The sequence below is a fragment of the Atheta coriaria genome, unplaced genomic scaffold, assembly GCF_025399875.1.
Source record: "Atheta coriaria isolate IRGN ID8LTWV9N9 unplaced genomic scaffold, Caltech_Dcor_3.1 hic_scaffold_4_pilon, whole genome shotgun sequence".
Classification (NCBI taxonomy): Eukaryota; Metazoa; Arthropoda; class Insecta; order Coleoptera; family Staphylinidae; genus Dalotia; species Dalotia coriaria.
In genome coordinates this window covers 9,519,429-9,538,756 of record NW_027045446.1, presented here as the reverse complement: position 1 = coordinate 9,538,756, position 19,328 = coordinate 9,519,429, and the positions used below count along the sequence as shown (strand labels likewise).

General features: G+C 32.1%; 1 protein-coding gene across 5 annotated transcripts in view; it reads left to right on the top strand.

Moving 5' to 3' along the window:
- Window positions 1-19,328, top strand: part of LOC135790975 (tachykinin-like peptides receptor 99D) — a 56,756-nt gene that overhangs the window by 13,648 nt on the left and 23,780 nt on the right. For 4 of the 5 annotated variants that reach the window (XR_010547882.1, XM_065301278.1, XM_065301275.1 and 1 more), the window contains exon 2: window positions 12,735-12,766. The gene's annotated coding sequence lies outside the window, so the exon portion shown is untranslated. Of the gene's footprint in view, window positions 1-11,129; window positions 11,225-12,734; window positions 12,767-19,328 lie in introns of those variants that run through there. The other variant, XM_065301277.1, reaches the window with a different exon arrangement.

Here is a 19,328-nt window from a genome sequence, read left to right as displayed (position 1 = left end):
GCATTCGTAAGCAACATCAATGAATGTATATAACTACAACTAGTTATTAAACCAATAACCATATAAGAAAACTCCAAGTAAAACAAGAAATTAAACAATTCCCTAAATGGTCGTTGACTGAAATCAATATAAAGATACTAAAACACACAACTGATCAATATCCGGATGAAATATTGATGAGAATCTATTCTTACACATGGATTAACAATTCCACAATCATTTATCTTGTTATTCTCACTGCTCAAACAGGTTTCCATTTCACTAGCAATCAAGCCAACAAGAAATCCAAGCAGGCCGCAAGCCAAAAACGCTTGAGCATTAAATTTGATTCGATGACAATGTTTCGCATTCTCGATCTTAAATGGACAAATTGTTTAGATTCCATTAACTTCCATACGCTATGTCCTGATTCTCGAGCTGATTGCAATGTGACTACGATGAAATAACCTAAACATGTTGAGGTTAACCATGAGAGACCTAAGGTTATGTCACCAAACTGCATTCCTGAATCTTAAAAAGTGAAAAATGAATTAAATCGCTTTTTTCAATAAATTCATTTATAATTGTTTCTTACAATATAAAGTGTATAAATAGTTTAAATTTCCAAATGTAGTCACAATGAATGCATAAGTAAACACCCAGTAAATTAAAATTGAAGTTTTATTCGGCCAGTAATAATTTTCAGCGATACGAAAGTTTAGAAAATCGTATCTTGTGATTAACATGATGAATGATACTGATTCTGGTGAGTAGTAAATGCGGATTAAACAGAAAAACGTAGAAATCATGCAAGATTGATTAGTTTCGTTGTAATTTTTGGTATATTAATGATAATAACCTCATTATTGACATTTAGTGATTGTCTGCTGCTAAATTATTTAATAATCACGTCTAGAACATTTTATTTAATGTTTTTCTTTATTTATCCAGAAAAATTATATTTATTTCACTTTCACTTTTGAAGCATAAGGTTTTTTCTATGTTTAGAGACATAAAAAGTGGTATTTTAAACATGGACGGCCAAAACTGTGACTAAAGTACTTTAGTCACGGGTTTTAGTCACAGGGTGGAGCTTGCGCCTGCGCATTTGCCTATGGTGCAGTAATTTTGTACTAAAAAATTTAAATACAAAAACTAAACGTAAAAATAGAGTCGAAGTAGAAAAAATAGCGTAAGCATCACGTGGCTAAACGTTATTAAACACTCAATTGATTAAACGCTTGCCACGCTCACTTTAAATCAATGTCATGACAAAAACCCCCGTATAGCCACTTGACACTTAATATATTATTTTATAGGTTAAAATATATTTGGATAAAATTTTATTTTTTTAACAGTTTTCAATTAAACGAAAATTCTAGAGTTAATTTAATGAAAACTCAATAATTAGTGTAAATTTTTCCTTCGTATATTTTAAATTTAATTTAAAATTGCAGTTTTGGTAAAACAACTGAAATTAAATTGCAGCTGCACGCGGCCGACTACTACTGATCCATTGTTATCTATTAAATGCGATTTTGATGAAAATGCACGCAGGACGTCAGCGCGTGGTCTCTGAAAAACGCGAAAACGCTGAAATTCATATTGAGATCAATGCTTTCACATTTAATTTGATGAAAATTTCCATCCATCAGTCGGATAGACACTCTAGTTTACCAGTGTATATTTATTTGACATTTGTGGACATCACATCAAAAATTATAAAAACAAATAACGTGATTTAATTCAATTTCAAAGTATTTATTCCACATACCCGCGTAATAATATTTTATGAAAACAAATATATTGTTTAATATTAATAAACTACTTAATGAGATAAATTGTAGCGGCTATAAATCACTGATAATATGTTACAAGATGAAAAAAGTGTTTCTTTTTCGTTGACTGTTTCTGTGAACCGCGTTATTTTTTATTTGCCGGTTTGTATTTCGATTTGTTTCGTGCGATGTGAGAGTTGTGCGAAATTCAGCTGCTCCTACTAAAATTAGCACGTGAAAGGCACAACTTGAACGTGAATGGAAAACGCAATATGAAAACAAACAAACTGAAACCGAAATATTTTCCGGCAGAAACATTATGAAAACATGCCCGGTTTAATATTTCTTGAGCATATAAACAGCGAAATATAAAAATTGTGTGTAGTTCAACAAAAAAGAAGGAAACAATTGTTACTTTTCGGGTTTTATGACTTTGTTATTTAAAATTATAGGATGTGAAGTGGAATATTATTAAAAAGGGAAATTTGGAGGAGATTAAACGTGATGAAAGTTGTGATTGAAGTGTAAAAAGTAAATTTTTTGAAAAAAAGAGAAAATTTGTTGTAACTCGGAAATTAAAAAAGATAGGGTAATGATCTTTTTTATGCAGATAAATAATTAAATTGACAATAATACTAGTTGTACAGAACTATAAAAAATTGTTTAATATAAAATTATTTGGCTAAAACTAAAAAAATTTTTTAAAAAATGTTTCAAAAAAAGTTCTAACTTTGCAGGTCAATAACTTTTTTATTAATTATCGCAGAATTTTGAACTATATATCGTTTAAAAGAAAATTTTATTGAGATTAAGAATACAAAAATGGAATAAATACGCCTTTTAATTTTTGTGTGGCAAACAAAAACAAAAATACAATTTTTTACTTTTTTACTATTTATTTTTATTTGAATTTTCATAAAAATGAAACTACTACCTCTCTAAATAAAAACTGACAAAAAAGTATTTGCACTTTATTTACTTGTTCAACCACTAAACAACACACAAATTTATTTGTCTCGCCACACACTCATCTCGCATGATAATATACAAGAAATTTGTTTCAACGCTTACTGCTCTCGACGCTGTCAACGCGTTTCCATAAACTTCTTCACGACATTAAAAGACATCTCCGCCTTTATGCTCCGCGCTCGGAAGATGGAAGACGCCTACATAATGTGCGCGAACGCAGCGAAGCGAACAATCGCATAAACCCTGGTTTGGCGCGCGTTAATGTGGCGCCATTTGCACACCAGTGTTATTTGAGCTTTACGCGTTCCTTTTCGAGGAGAGAACGAGTAGGGGTACGAGGCGTACACTTATTCGCATATTCAATTCGGCCGCCAACGCCGTGGAAAATAGGCATGCGTGCGTTTGCACTTTTTCAACGTCTCGCTGCAATATTTTAGTCTCTTTGCGATGGATACTTCGGTGTTGAGTGTCTTCGCTTGTAACGGGCGGGAGGCAATAAATTAAATTTTTACGTGAGTATTGCCAAAAAGATATTTGCTAACGCAGCGGGCTTAAAAGTCACAAAAACGATGCTAAAATGGCAAAAATTTAGAGTTTTAAAGGAAAAAATACGAGAAAAATATTATATGGACAATATTATTGTGCAATCAAACGTTTTAGAAGTATATGTATTGATAAGCATCAAATTAATATACTTTTTACTGCCCTAGGGCTAAAAAAAAGATGAAAAATTGAAATATTGCAAAAAATCACATTTTTAGAAGAAAAAATTGCAAAAAAAAAATTGATTGACAATATTATTGTACCATCAAAAGTTTTAGATGCCTACTAACTAACAATCATCAATTTAATACATTTTTTACTGCCCTAGGGTTAAAAAATGCTGAAAAATTAATAAATGGCAAAAATTCAGTTTTTAAAACAAAAAAAATACAGAAAAAAAATTATATTGACAATATTACTGTACAATCAATAGATTTAGAAGCCTACTACCTAATAATCATCAAATTCATACATTTTTTACTGCTCTAGGGCTAAAAAAAAAGCTAAAAAATTGAAAAATTGCAAAAATTCACATTTTTATAAGAAAAAATTACAAAAAAAAAGATTCTATTGACAATATTTTTGTACAACTAAAAGTATTAGATGCCTACAAACTAACAATCATCAATCTAATACATTTTTTACTACCCTAGGGTTAAAAAATGCTGAAAAGTTGAAAAATGGCAAAAATTCAAATTTTTAGACGAAAAAATTACAGAAAAAAAATTATATTGACAATATTACTGTACAATCAATAGATTTAGATGCCTACAACCTAATAATCATCAAATTAATACATTTTTTACTGCCCTGGGACTAAAAACGCCAAAAATCTTTTTTTTTCTTCATTTTTTCGTGTTTAAAACCTTTTTTTTCACGTTTTTAACCTTAAATTATACCATCACTATACAATATACCTTGTAAAACGTACCAAAAGCATAATAACATAAATTAAGAATAAAACACCAACGCAAACGAATAAAATTGAGAATTTAAACGCGCAGCACCCTTCACTTCAAGTCAGCATCGTTAAAAATGAAAGAAGAAAGGGTCGTGAGGGTCGCTACACAAACGTGTTGAATATGTTACCCTTGCTTTTACTTTTATTCACATATCTACACCGTACAGCGTATACCCTACACCCGCATTCACCCTCTATTTACCCTTTTTCAGGACGTTAAATATTTGAGCCTTTCTTTTCGCATTTCTGCACATCTTTCTGCCTCTGCTTTTACAGTCGGTGAAATAATACTATAAATATATAATAAACTGAATTAATATTTATTAGTTATCAAAAGAATACCCAAGAAACAAGCGCATAGAGGATATAAAGGAAAAATATTGCAAGGTGTGAATGGATTGCAACAACACGTGACAGCACACGTAAGATGTTGATGTAAATGTAGATGGATGACGGAGTGGAAAAATAGGAAACAATAGAATGGCAGGAAACGGTAGGAAACAGGTCAGGATATGGACCGAGCAGCGAGGACAAAACGCCGGGAAACAATTGATGCCCGGCGCCTCCACTCACTTATTAACATCACGTTTCTTGCTAAGTTTTTTCTTCTGCAGAGAATTTTATATTATTTCTTTCTTTGAGAATACAGTTTTTATTTTTACTTATAAAAAACATATAATAAATAAAATCTTGTTGAGCAATGTAAAAATTCACAATCAAAGTTTTTAATATTTTTTATGTTTTTTTTATGTTTTTTTATTTTGATAAACGAATATATAAGCTGTCAGTAGTGGAAAATTTATTAGTACTAATGCTAATTGTCTTTTTTATATTACCATGGAACAATGGAAGCATGTGGAATCCTGTTTAACGTAAACGTGAAAGAAATGTGAGGTGGAATAACTCATAAAAAATTTACCACACAAACAGCTTGGTTTTTGCTGCGTTGTGTTTTTCGCGATGAATGTGCAAAAGTTTTTTGAACACGAGAAAAACAAACGGAATATATGAACAAAGAAAGATGTAGAATTTAGAGTAATTATGATTTTACACTTATTTTACTTGAATTTGTACCAAAATATTTATTTTTTGCAATTTTCAGGCAATTAAATTACTTTTTTTCCAATTTCCAACTTTAAATCGTCAGTTTTCACAGGGTATTGAGACATAAAAAGTGCTACTTTAAACACAGACGGTTAAAATACTTTAGTCACGGGTTTTAGTCACGAGAGTGGCTAATTTGTTACTTAATAAAATACCAAAAAAATATTTTTAGGATTTTCATGAAGAAATCAATGAAAAAAAGGAAAAATTTTGAATTAACTTTTATAATTTAAGTATTTTGCAGCCCTAGGGCTTGAAAAACTTAAACAATGCACAATTACTAAAGTTTTACATGCCTTTGAGGCTTGTAAGAACTTAAAAAACTTACAAGTTTCAATCTCTGCCAACTTTTGTATTAATGCACGTTTTCAGAAAGTAAAACTTCTTCAAACCCGATGAAAACTTAACGGAAATGCAAAATGTATGTAAAAAAATCAATGATGTCATTTTATGTCGTATTATATTTCCTGCTTGCCTGCTCGGAATGAATCGAAAACAAGCGAAGCAAACAGAGTTCACTTCCGGCGCGCACGAATAGAAGTGATTTCGAACGCCCCAATGCATTTGAATACGCTGCGCATTTTAGCATTACGCGCATTACACGCCACTTTTGTATTTCTATATCCTGCATTTGTATCTTCAATACTCGTATCTACACATCCGATGATCACACAACACAAAACATTTGGAAATGTCGCAAGAAGTAGTATACGACAGAAAATAACCTCAAAATTTAAAAAGCATTAGTAAAGGTGTTGAAATTTTTAAAATTTAAAATAAAATGAATTTTATGCATCCTAGCGCCACCTATATACGAATTTTATAAGTATAACTTCAATTTAATCACTATATCAACTTTCATCCCTTATTTATCACCCTTCCTGTTATTTTTTCACCACAAAAACTACCCCATGGTATTTTCCAAGGTCTAAACTATATTTCTACCAAATTTTATCAAAATTCATTCAGTGGTTTACCCGTGAAAGCGTCACAAACATACAAAAACATATTTCTTCGGTAATCTGAAGTATAACATTGCATAATACCAGCAAAAACAGAAAAAAATCATTATTTCTATTCTTGTAGACCGTTCATTTCCTGCGCTTACGCGTTGACATCATTATATCCGCACGTGCAATTGCTCAACAAAATAAAAACAAAATAAAAACCATAACTAATATTACACTGACATTAATAACGTACAAGAATAAACATCCTGAGCCAACAGACATGACTTTATTATGTTGACAACTCTTCAAAAACTCTTTCTGCTTATTTCTCATTGTCCCCCGATTTGTTCCTTTCTATTATTTTCAGTTCATTGAGTAAGAAAATAGGTTAAATAAATACTTGATGCTGTTATTTTATTTGGCGAGAATACAATTTACGAGTGTGACTTACTATGCTTTAGTCTATATCTCCCGGATGTTGTTTTACGATTTTAGCCGCACAAATCTTCGAAATTGTTTATTTTGTTTCGTGATACGTTGGATAATTCAAGATAGCGAATAGAAAATGGAGAGGATTACGAGCTGCGGCTTGTCTTGCGGTTGATTGATGCTTCAATCTTATCAAAATTGCAAACAACGGAATGCAGTGGAATTTTTCGAGAGTGTGAAAAGTGCATTCATGCATTTAGGTGATTTATCTATAATATAAAATGTTAGAAAGCGCATAACTCAACAACGCTTAGACCAATTTGGCCAATTCTTTTTTAAATGTTTGTTAAAGTCCAAGGATGGTTTTACGGCGAGAAAAATTTGAATAATTGCCGGGAAAAGCGTAAAGACAGCCTTTTTCTATAGGATAAAAGTTAGCATTGAGATTCAATCATAGTTATAGTTAAATAGTTGAATCCGAGATGGCGCGCTGAAGTGCATTCTTAGCAATTCTTTATATAATTAATTTGTTTAAAATAAAATTGCTAATCTTATTGATAGAATTGACACATAGTATGTCTAGAACAAGAGAGTAAAACAAATTTAGTTAATGTATAAATATTATTGTGTGATTTTTATGGATATTTTAAGAAAAGTTTCGGCTTTAGGAAAATTGAAGGTTATGTTGGCAGATGTCGAAAAGCACTAGGGAAGTAAAGTAAAGCAATTGAATTGAAGTTGAAATCGAAATCGAAGTCGAAGCGGGCTTCGAGGTGGAACTTTCGGTTGGAAATGAAGGCGTCGAGCGACCTTGTTAACATTATGCACAAATAGGCTTCCCAAGGGATTTTTCTTTAATGGAGAAAACTTGAAATAGACTAAATTTGTGTGAGTATAAATTACGGTTATTTTATTAGTATCATGTTAGACAACCAATTAAACACAATAGGCTGCGTGTGGTCGGGTTTATTTCTAAAAGGAATTAAAAGTTGGGTTGTTGTCTGATAAAAGTTTGTTGTTTGGTGAGTTTTGTTGAGTAATTATCATTATTATACTCTGGGAATCTTAAACAAAAATTAGCTTTAGAAATTTGATGTTTAAGGTCGGGGTTTTGGCTTTGGGATAATTTTAAACTTTGTGAGGTTAGAATTCAAAGAGTTTAGGTTATAGTATATTGAATAATACATTTTTGGAAAGGTTATTTATTGTTTAATAAAATATGTTAATTTGAAATCAATTCAGTTGGTGGCAGGCTAGTTATTTAGATAAATATAGTTTAAAGTTTTTATTGTTACTCTTTTTCTTTCATAAACTTTGCGACCCCATAACTCAAACAGTTTTTGTTGAAAAATGACAAGTGAAGCATCATTTGAAAGATAATTTAATGTACAATAACAGAGCTAAATTTTAAATAATTATCTTAACTCATTATCAACTTATTAAGCAAAATAGCAGACAATGTTTATTATGATATAAATTGTTCTATTTCAAAAATCAAAAACTTTGCGACACGATAACTTAAAAGTTTTTGTTGTAGAATATTGAATAATACGTCATTAGAAAGAGAATTTAATTGTTAACAAAATATTTGAATGTGGAATACGTAACTGTAACAACAATTGTTTTACAAACCAAAACAAATCAATTTTAAAATTCAATTAATATTTCTTCCTATTTCATCAGATTATATTATTATTAAATAAATATTATTATTATTATTGATTTATATACAAATTTATGCAATATCTATACAAATCCTCTATGTATTCTCCGCAAACTGCACCAACAAATAGACGTGCATTAAATGCAGTGACTCGGCGTTAAGCGTTGAATTAAACGAGCGCTGCGCCGACATTGACTAATTTATTTCATCGCATCGTCGCTGGCGTCGTTTATCTTCAATCGTGCTCTCCTCGCATACTTACGTGTTGTCTGCAAAAATTACCATACACATGAACAACAAATCTTTTGTGTACCACAACCACCGCAACCATTCCACCACAAATTACACTCCAGTTAGGTTAAGCGCATCACAATGACAGTAATACATTAGATTTATTTTATTTTTTCACCGTCAGATGGCGTAACTATGCAGTTTTGAAGTAAAAATACGCCAGTAATCAGTAAATGCTGCTCACAGCCACGTAGAAACGTAAAAATACAGACATTCTTTATTGCACTTTCCGCTTGCAAAAGCAGATAAACTACGAGCTCGTAAACCAACGTCCTGACAACGTCTCGCACGATTTAACATTTTCTGCATTTTATATCTACGAGTATTTCGCATTAAGTTATCTGGCCAGGTTTGAAATCTCAAAAGAAAAACGCTCAAATTCACACTATTCACGCAATAAAATTCGCATATGTTTTATTTAATCGCTTAGAAGTAATTCTTAATCACATTTTTTATGAAAAAAACATAAATTTGTTTATCCCTACTAATATTATAAATGCGAAAGTCCTGATGTTTGTTACACTTTCACGCAAAAACTACTTAACCGATCATCATGAAAATTTGTACACATATTCTTAGTGGCCCCCGAATGGTTATAGGCTACTTTTTATTTAATAAAAAAATTATTTTTTAAATAAAATAAAGAAATTGTTTAGCCAATAATACCTCTGCATCTGGCTATTTGACTACTTTAACGCCATCTAGCATTCCAGCATTGAAGCTCAAACCTAAGTACTATAGTACCATCACACTGTATTATCACACTGTATTACCGACAGCTACGTCAACATCAAATCCAATTGACTACACTATGGAGACTGTACACTATACTTCCATAGACTATACTTTCAGCCATTTTAAACTTCCCGTCATTCTACTTCATTGTTACTTCTTCTGTGACTACAGACGCGTACGGAAGCAACTTCATTATTATAGATATTCGCGAGCAAAGCCGCGGGTTAAAGCTAGTTCTTAATAAATTTATTTATGAAAACATAAATTTGTTTATATTTGCATATTTTACTTATTAAAACAATTTCTTTTGATAAAGACACACAGTAATTAAGTATAGATGACGTTTTAATTAATTTTTAATGAAAACTTACTTGTATCCACTCGTAGATTGCGTATTGCGTTTATGAATCGCAACAAATTCCAAGTGTCGACGCGCTGTTCGCAGCGTGAAGACATGAAACACGTTCTCCCAAGAGTCCCGAGAGTTTGCTTCGACTTTTGCGCGACGTTAAGACTGACTCGAAATGCGGTTACATGCCAACTTTGAGCATGCTAACTATCCGACATTCGAACATTTTACAATTCGCCCCCGAGCGCATGATTCCAATTCTATCAGCGTGGAATTTCTGCTTGTCTTCGATGATTCCAATTTGACTTTGACATTGACTTAAATTGCAAACTTCAAAAGAACAAATTAAATACTCCCACAGTAGGTGTATGATAACTCAATTAGAACATTATTGGTAACACAATTTCTATATAATTCAATAATTCAACTTACTTAGTTTATATTTTTGCATACATTTGAATATTTTAGCCGTTTGTTGGGTCCAAACATAAAGCAAACTCTCGGGGCGTATGGAAGCAATTTACCCAAATTGCACTTTAAACTAGGAAGCCGAAACAACCGCCGCTTGAAACAGCAAACTGAGATTAAGGAACTCGTGATAATTTGCGTCGAAATAATCCAATAACAGACGCAGATTGAACTGAGAGCTTTAACTATTAATACACCATTAATTTATGCACGCGTTGGAGTAGTAAACACACCGTTTCGTTGCGTAATGTAATGAAATGCAAAGCGATGGCGAGCTTAATAACACGATTAGTCAAATTATTCAATTGGATAATTAATTTATTCACTTCTGAATTTACTCAATGACATCTGGATATTTCTATTAAAAATATTGTAACTAGTGATACATAAAAATTCCGCATGTGGCGCTGTCACTCCCCTCGAAGTAAATTATTCCTACTGACGGTTTAAATTAGGCATGTAATTAAACAAACTTTATTTTTCGATTTTAACTTGTCAATTCATGAAATGCACTTATAAATAATGTTTGCACTTAAAAATACAGAACTGAACTTAAAATAAATATTTGCACTTTGAAAAATGAATTCCACTTGAATAAAATGCTTTGCACTATGAAATTAATACTTTGCACTTATAAAACTTGCAGTATTAAGTACGTGCCGTACTCTTAGCCGGCCCTTTCTATCACCCCCACCGCTTCTAAAATAATACCAAACAAGGTAGCCTACCTAAAATTAGCTTTAAAAATAATTAATTTATTTATTTTGAATTAACTTTATACTCGTACGCAATGCCATCTTCTTTTCTTTAATGAAAAATACAGTAACTAGTAGTACATAAAAACGCCGCATCTGGCGCTGTATCTACTTTACTCCCCTCGAAGTGAACTATTCCAACTGACGCTGGTCAAGTCTCCGCGCCGCGCACAACTTTCACAAATCTTAAAACTCAACTCATTCAAATATAAATTTAAATAGTGTTTGTTGTGATACACTTCTGAAAACAGTAAGTTTTTCTTAATAATATATGTTTAATATACATTTCAGCCTTTTCTGATATAAATCCACTTAAACTTTTAAAAATTCAATCCTAACTTTTTATTTGACACTTTTGTAGGTTAGGATTTTTTCGTCTGTTGATACATCTTAAATGTTCGCATTTTCACACATATTTCACAAACTTGTTAACGAAACATCGAACTTTAACCCGCATTCACGTTGAGGGATTTTATGCGATAAATTTCGAGAGTATAACGCTCACATTGCGGTCGAAACTTTTGTCGTACATCGAGTTTAGCCCGGCAACTTTAGACGGGCATCGTATTATTAATAAATCATTACACTGCGCTTATTAAATTCGCCAGCGTGTACACACATCAGACACATCGCATTAATCTTATATTAAAACACAATTCAACGCAATATAAACCTTCATATGCCTAATAACATGTGTGATTTTGTACATTTTGAGGTTATGATGAATGGTAAAATTATGTGAGGTTATAAAATATGCAAACCACAAAGCATGTTGCCATTTATAGCAGGAGATACAAGATAAGATGAAAATATATTAGTCTAGACGGGTAAACTTGAACTAAACTTGTAAAGTAAATATTTGTTTCTGTTAGACGCGAGGTTTTTCTTTGTAGTGCTGGTTGCTTGCTTTTGTCATGCAATGGGAAGCAATGCAATGGCAGAAGTGACTAATTGAAAACGGTGGTCACTTTAGAGACTCTCAAACGCGTGCATAATTTAGTCTCAATGCATTTAAACTACTTCATTAAGTTGCACTCTATCGAGACTTTAACCTCGGTGGTTTTGTTTGGATTTTTTCTTTAATTGCAGAGAAAAACGGAAACAGTTTGATTTTTTACATTTTTAAGTAAAAACTATTAAATAAAAGAAAAATTATTACTTTATGGGTGATAGAATGTTAATTATTAACAAAAAATCAATTTTACGTTTTTCTTGTTTAAATACATATATCTCCTCTGTTTTTAATTAAATTTTATTAATTTAATTTTTATTCTATTGTTACTGAGCCAAACTTTCATCTAAAAATGTTTTTCTCCGTGTTCTTACAATTATTTCGTGGAAACCTTAAATTTTAATCATTTTCAAATCAATTTCCCTTGAACAAATGTAATTTACTAGTCAGAAACATGTAATTGTTAGCTCGGCGGGTAAATGCAATTAATTCCAGCCGTAGACTCGTAGGCTGTTGCTAAGTAAATCACGCATGTGGCGACTAGGCGGCTGTGTGCGCGCGTTTAGATAGGACTGAAACGTAGAGGACACAAAGTACACGAAGGATTCTTCACTCGACTTGGGCTCATGGTCTCAACTTGCAACCCTAGTCAGACCTCAGTCACCTACGCATTAAGATTTAATTAAACCCTTATTACGGTTGGGCTATTATCGTTTCTCGCCCGCATATTCATAATCGCAATGAATTTGTACCACACAATCACACAATCATGAAAACACGTTTTAATATTTCATTTCTTTGATTTTAGAAGCTGCAAGGAGATAAAGAGGAGTTTAAAGGGTGAGTAATTATAAAATATTTTATGGTATTTTTATTTTTGTGTTTTTGAAAACGTTTTAATTGGTTTTTCTTGATTTTTGAAAATTTTGGGGAAAAATGAAAAAATTGAATTAATTTGACATTATTTTGCTACTAGTAGCTCCACCCCGTAATTAAAGCTCGTGACTAAAGTACTTTAGTCACGGCTGTGTTTAAAGTAGTACTTTTATGCCTCAAAACCGTGAAAAACTCGCGCTTTACAGGTTAAATTAGAAAAATATTTTTAAAGAGTAAAAATTTAGTTTTCAATAAAAAATTTTAAATTCAGTTAATAATTCATAAAACGATTTTTTTAATAAAACTGAATATTTTGCTGCCCAGCTATTTTCCAATAGATACCGCTTCAAATTTCATACTTTTACGCCAGAAATTAACCCTAAATTATTATTTTTATCGACACTTGATGATTAATGACTTAATTCATTACTTTCTTGCGAGTAAGTCGACGCCACTACCTGCAAGTGAATAGATCCATTGTATTCGTCTTCGTGCGGGGCTCGGCCGGATAGGGTTGGCACATAAATTCATGAAAATAATCGCCTTGCAATCGCGGCATTAAAGGATGCGGCACGCCAGATGGCAAGTCGTGGGAGTGTCCTGTGCGAGAGTCCTGCGGCGGCTCTCGGCGCATGGTCTCGCCCGCGCCTCGGCTTTTCCAATTAATTATATCCGTTATTGTCCGCAATAGAACGTCTGCACTATGCGGGCATGCGGCAAACAGTGCTTTCAAAGCTTTCAAGCGGTTCAAGCGTGTTGCGTGATCGGTTTTATTCGGAGGGAATTTGTAATAATTGGTAATTGTTTATTTCTAATGGGATTTCGATTTAGATGGTTGATTTAGTCATAAATCACACTTATAGGTTATATTTAGTTATTTTTTAGTAGTTTTAGTGCGTATTTATGGAAAAATTATGTTTTTGACATTTTAACGTGAATTTAACTTTTATGCCTTATTTTACACGCTGTATGTTATATTTTTGGGACAAACAGTAGTCTATTTGCTTTTCCTCGGTCTAAACTAACTTTATGCCAAAATTTATTAAAATTGCTTCTGTGGTTTTGCGGGAAAGCCGCACAAACAAACAAACAAACCGACATTCACATTTATGTTATTAGTTTAGTCATGTTATTTTTAAATTTCCCAAAAATCCTAAAACTTAAAATAATTAATTTTCCTATTCAATATTTTAAAATTTTATCATTTATATCAATAATAAGTTTTAATCATGACTAGTTTTGTTTTAATTATAAAAAATACTCAAAGTTCAAACAATTTCTGATTCATTTCAACTTTTAACTTTTTCTCTCAGTTTACATTACATATTACACATTATGCAGTCAATTTCCATTCTATATTCCAAACGTGCTGGAATTACCCAGTTGTGTGCCGTGTCTGTAATAATTCCACGTGCGTAATTGTTCCCCACGGACATGCATCACATCGAATTCGCAGGTATCCGCTGGTATTTTCTCTCGCTGCTCGCTTACATCCTTTATTGGAAAAAGCGCCGACGGACAGCGTGATGAATACGAATAATGCGAACGAACACGAATTATGAGCCGTTGAACAGCCGCCTGTTCTCTCATTCGCATTCCAGCTCAAAACTAAAAGGGAGAATTAAAGACAACACCAGGAGCTAGAGATAAATTAGTTAAATCAACATAACTATCATTACCATCAATTAAGCAGTCGAAACTGGACAGTTGGTTAAAAACTTGAATATGAGTTTAATGTTAATTGAATGTAAATTTATTCATTGCTAAACGCAGAAAGAATATTTTAATAGTTTTAGTAGAATTAGTGATTTAATGTTTGAATGGTGTTGTAATAGGCGCGGAGAAACAGTTATTAATTATTCATAAACTAATCAAATTATAATAATAATATTTTTAGGTAGGATTAAATTATGAATCAAATAATATTAATGATTTATTAATAACTATTTAATTTCTTGTTTTGGATACAATTTATCTTTATTTGTCAATAACTTTTTGTTGGAGCCATTTAACAACAAAATCTTTTTGTGATTTTATAAAGAAATTTATTTAGAATTAAAAAGTGAAACAATTTTTATTATTATTATAACCGTTTATGATTTATTCAAAAGAAACTAACAAAAGTTATTTTTTTACTTCTACTATTAAAGCACCAATTTTTCCGCGCTTTTCTACGATTTTAAGACACAAAATGTGGTAATTTATACACGGATGGTTAATTCTGTGATTAAAGTACTTTAGTCACTGGCATTAGTCACGGGGTGGAGCTTGCGTCTGCGCATTTACTTAAATAAAAATTATTATTTTTAAAACTAACTAAAACTAGATACAATCAAGTACATAAAAAGAATAAATCTTTTCGATTATCTAACCATAAAAAGTAGTTAAAATCTAATAAATTGTCAACCGTCTAGACCTTGTACGATTAGATCTTTAAATTTACGATTTAGTTTATTAAGTTTACGAGTATTTAAATATTCATTTCATCTTGGTTTTCTAAGTTTTTATAAGTTTTATAATTCAGTGAGAGGAAAGTAAGATGATCCGTCGGGCGTGTCCGATGTGAATTATTCAAATCTCGGACGACGAACGCCGACATTTGCATTTTTCGTCACGACACGCGGCGTGGATCGTCTTTTTTTCTCTCGTAGGTACGAGTATTCTCAGATTGCGCTCTTGCGAATGCGCGAATGAGCGAATGATATGTAAAACACTTGTAAATTACGATTACATCAAAAGCGTGCGCGAGATTATTCACAAGTTTAACGAAACTTACAAGAGTCATCTGAAGAAATTTAACTGCATTTCGTATGAATTTATTCAGATTAAAACTAGGGCAGAATAATTTTCGTCTAGTCATCGTATAGAAAGTGAAAAATGTTGAATTATTCGTGATGAAATTATGTTTAAAATTATAATTTTTACTTTACTTCATTTTATTTCCAAACGGTTGGAGTTATTTTGATAAAATTTTCAGGCAAGTTTAAAATTAGTCTAGAGAGTAATCTTGTGAGGTTTGGTAGGAAAATTACAACTTTAAGGGTGTTAAATAAGGGATGAAACTTACTATGAATTTAATCATAGTTATAGTTACATAATTCAAACCTAAATGGCAATAAAATGCATGGATTGCATTTTTATTTAATAATTACATTAAAATTAAGAATTTTATTAAAAATTTTGCGTATAAAGTCGTGGAATTAATGTTTGATAAAAGAAAAACTATTTTATTTGATTTTTACGTTAGTGAAATGTGTTTTTGCCTGATACTTCATCCGTAGACATTTTTTGACAAGATTTCCTTCGTTTTATGCTTTTATTGCTTTCCGCAGCTTGGTAAACGTGGCATCGCATAACGAGCGTGTTTTCCACGACTATTTCTCGACCCTCTACGCACCACTTTTGTGCGTGAAACGTTTAACTTTTGCGATTATTGCTTTTATCTACCGAGATGTTTATTGGCATTTATGACCAATATCCAAACGTCAAAAATGTCAAAAATACGAAGATAAATTTCCTTTTTCTTTACGTGCCTGTTGTTTGTTAGTTATGGCATTTATAATATTATTCTAAGAAAGTTTTCATTCCGAATTTTCAAACTCTGGGGCATAATTCGTAATATTTAAGCGGTTTAGGTTTTCCAGCTTCCCGTATTTAAACACTTGGGAAATCCGCCGGAGCGTACATTAATTTTACTCCAAACAACCCTTCGTGGTAAGATACAAAATTCAGTCAGCAATTCGACTACACTATGCTTCACAAACCCAGCGCGTACTACTTAACTCAAATAATTTATTCTTGCAGCGTGGATGCGGTACTAAACTTTTTAAGTACTTTTTCATAATATATATAAAATCTAAAAGTAGTAAAGTATAAAAAGGTTGCGAGTTTTATATCCGCATCCACACTGTATGTTTTCATGCAAAAGAAAATGATATTTGCATTCATATGTCGAACTCGATCTCGACCAAGCATATTGTCCGATGGTCTGGATCCAGCAGGACGCGTGGACATACACACACGAGTAGTGTGAGTGCATTGTTGACTGTTCAGTCACGAGAGGCAAATCCGAACCGAACGGATGGCATAAAAGAGTGAGGAAGCGTCGGGGAAAAATCGCAAAATCAGAATGCATGTTACACGCTTTCATGGCCAGCAGCAGGGGTTTTATTTGCATTTTTTAGCGCGGACACACGTTGAATCTATTTTGGAACGTGTAGGAGTTCAATACATTTTTGTACTTTATCTATTGGCTTGCATATTTTATTATATTTGCATAAAGGTATGGAATAATTCGGAGAGTAATAAAATAATAGTAATAGAAGCAAAGTAATTGTGTTAGTTTATACTAGTATTTATAAAACAAAGTTTTGTTAGTTAAAACGTTTATAACTCAAGAAAGAATAAGCACATATTGATGATCAATAATATGTTAGATTTACACTACTTGATGCACTGTGAGTAAACAAATACTAATAGGAAGTTTAAAAACCCCGTCTCACAAATAACTTTAAAGTCGCGATGCGCATTTCGAAGGCTAAGCCTTCCTCTTCAGGCGAAGGAATTATAAAACTGAACTAAAATTGCGTCTAATCCTAATTTACCTAAAATTCTTAATCCCTGTTTAATCCTTTACCCCACTCCTAAAATGTTTTCCTAATAAAACCTATAAATTCATAATACCTAATTAATCTTTTACCCCACTCCTAGCAAAAATATTGCAGTAAAATCTATTTCCAAGTATTCGACAACTAGGTATTTTTGAAAATATTAAACAATTAACTCAAATAAACTTGAAACGAGTTTATTTGAGTTCAAGTTTATTTGAGTTAATTGTTTAATATTTTTCAAAAATACCTAGTTGTCGAATACTTGGAAATAGATTTTACTGCAATATTTTTGCTAGGAGTGGGGTAAAAGATTAATTAGGTATTATGAATTTATAGGTTTTATTAGGAAAACATTTTAGGAGTGGGGTAAAGGATTAAACAGGGATTAAGAATTTTAGGTAAATTAGGATTAGACGCAATTTTAGTTCAGTTTTATAATTCCTTCGCCTGAAGAGGAAGGCTTAGCCTTCGAAATGCGCATCGCGACTTTAAAGTTATTTGTGAGACAGGGTTTTTAAACTTCCTATTAGTAATAATATGTTAGATTTATCTTGGTGTGGAAAAGGAGAATAAGTATCAAAATACTACAAATTATATTATACAGGGTGTTAAAAAGAGATGAAAATTGGTTGAAGTATTTGTTGTAATTTTTATTTTAAATCTTCGACATTCACTCGCAAAATACTGGAAAATGTAACCCCGTGACTAAAACCCGTGACTAAAGCACTTTAGTCACGGTTTTGGCAGTCTAAGTATAAAATATCACTTTTGTGTCTCAAAACCGTGCCAAAATATTACGGTGGATTAATGTATAGAAATGGCAAAGTAAACTGAATTGTGTTTGACATGGAATTAATTACAAGACAATAAAATTTTATCATCCCATAAATTCTATTGTACGAGTATTTTCCTGTGAAAGATAATTATTGATTTCATATACTTGTATGATGTCGAATGGCCTAATTATAGCATAAAATGTAAACTTTGATACAATATACTACAGTATCCTGTGGTATATTGTGTATATTGACACAGACATCCATGTTTCCGGCCTCCCGCCTGTATCGGATGCGATAACGTAAACCCACATAACCTCAACTCTTCAGCCTCAAATGTGGCGCCGAAACTTTCCCGATAAGATATTGAGTTGTAAGATACACCTCGCAGCTATTATATTATACTCCTACGATAAACTTTCCATTGGATTAAGACGTTGAGGTTATGTTTGTGTAAAATTGTCTATTCTGTTTCAATTTGTAGATTAAATTAAATTATTGACGCGTCTTTGTGCACTGCATTATTCTTAATGGTATTAATTGTGTTAGAGTCTGGCGAGACTCTGCTGGAAAAGTAACAAACACAAAGCTTTAGTGAGCGAAAATCCAGTGTAATGGCAGCGGGCACGATTTGCGCGCAAGTTTGGTTTGACGGCATTATTCAAATCGCATTAGAAAACGCGTCTTAGGCACCCCCAACAGCCGACACCCGAAAATCGCCGTTGAAGATGCTCGGTTTAACGAGATGCGTGTGCCGGCTGCTCACTGCGGAAACGTGATGCAAAGTAATGCAAAGTGATACTAAGTGGTGGAAATTATGTGAGACTTAACACTTCAGTACGTTTTAAGTATTTGTGCGGATTTACAATAAAATAAAACAAAACAAAAGATTTGCATTTATTAAAAACTAGCTTTTGCCCTCGACTTTGTCTCGGTAGTGTTTAATAAAAATGCAATTCGTTTTTATCTCTTGTTCTAGACATAGTATGTGTCAATTCTATCAATAAGATTCGCAATTTTATTTTAAAGAAATTAATTATATAAAGAACTAGCTTTAACCCGCGGCTTCGCTCGCGAATATCTAAAATAATGAAGTTGCTTCCGTACGCGTCTGTAGTCACAGAAGAAGTAACAATGAAG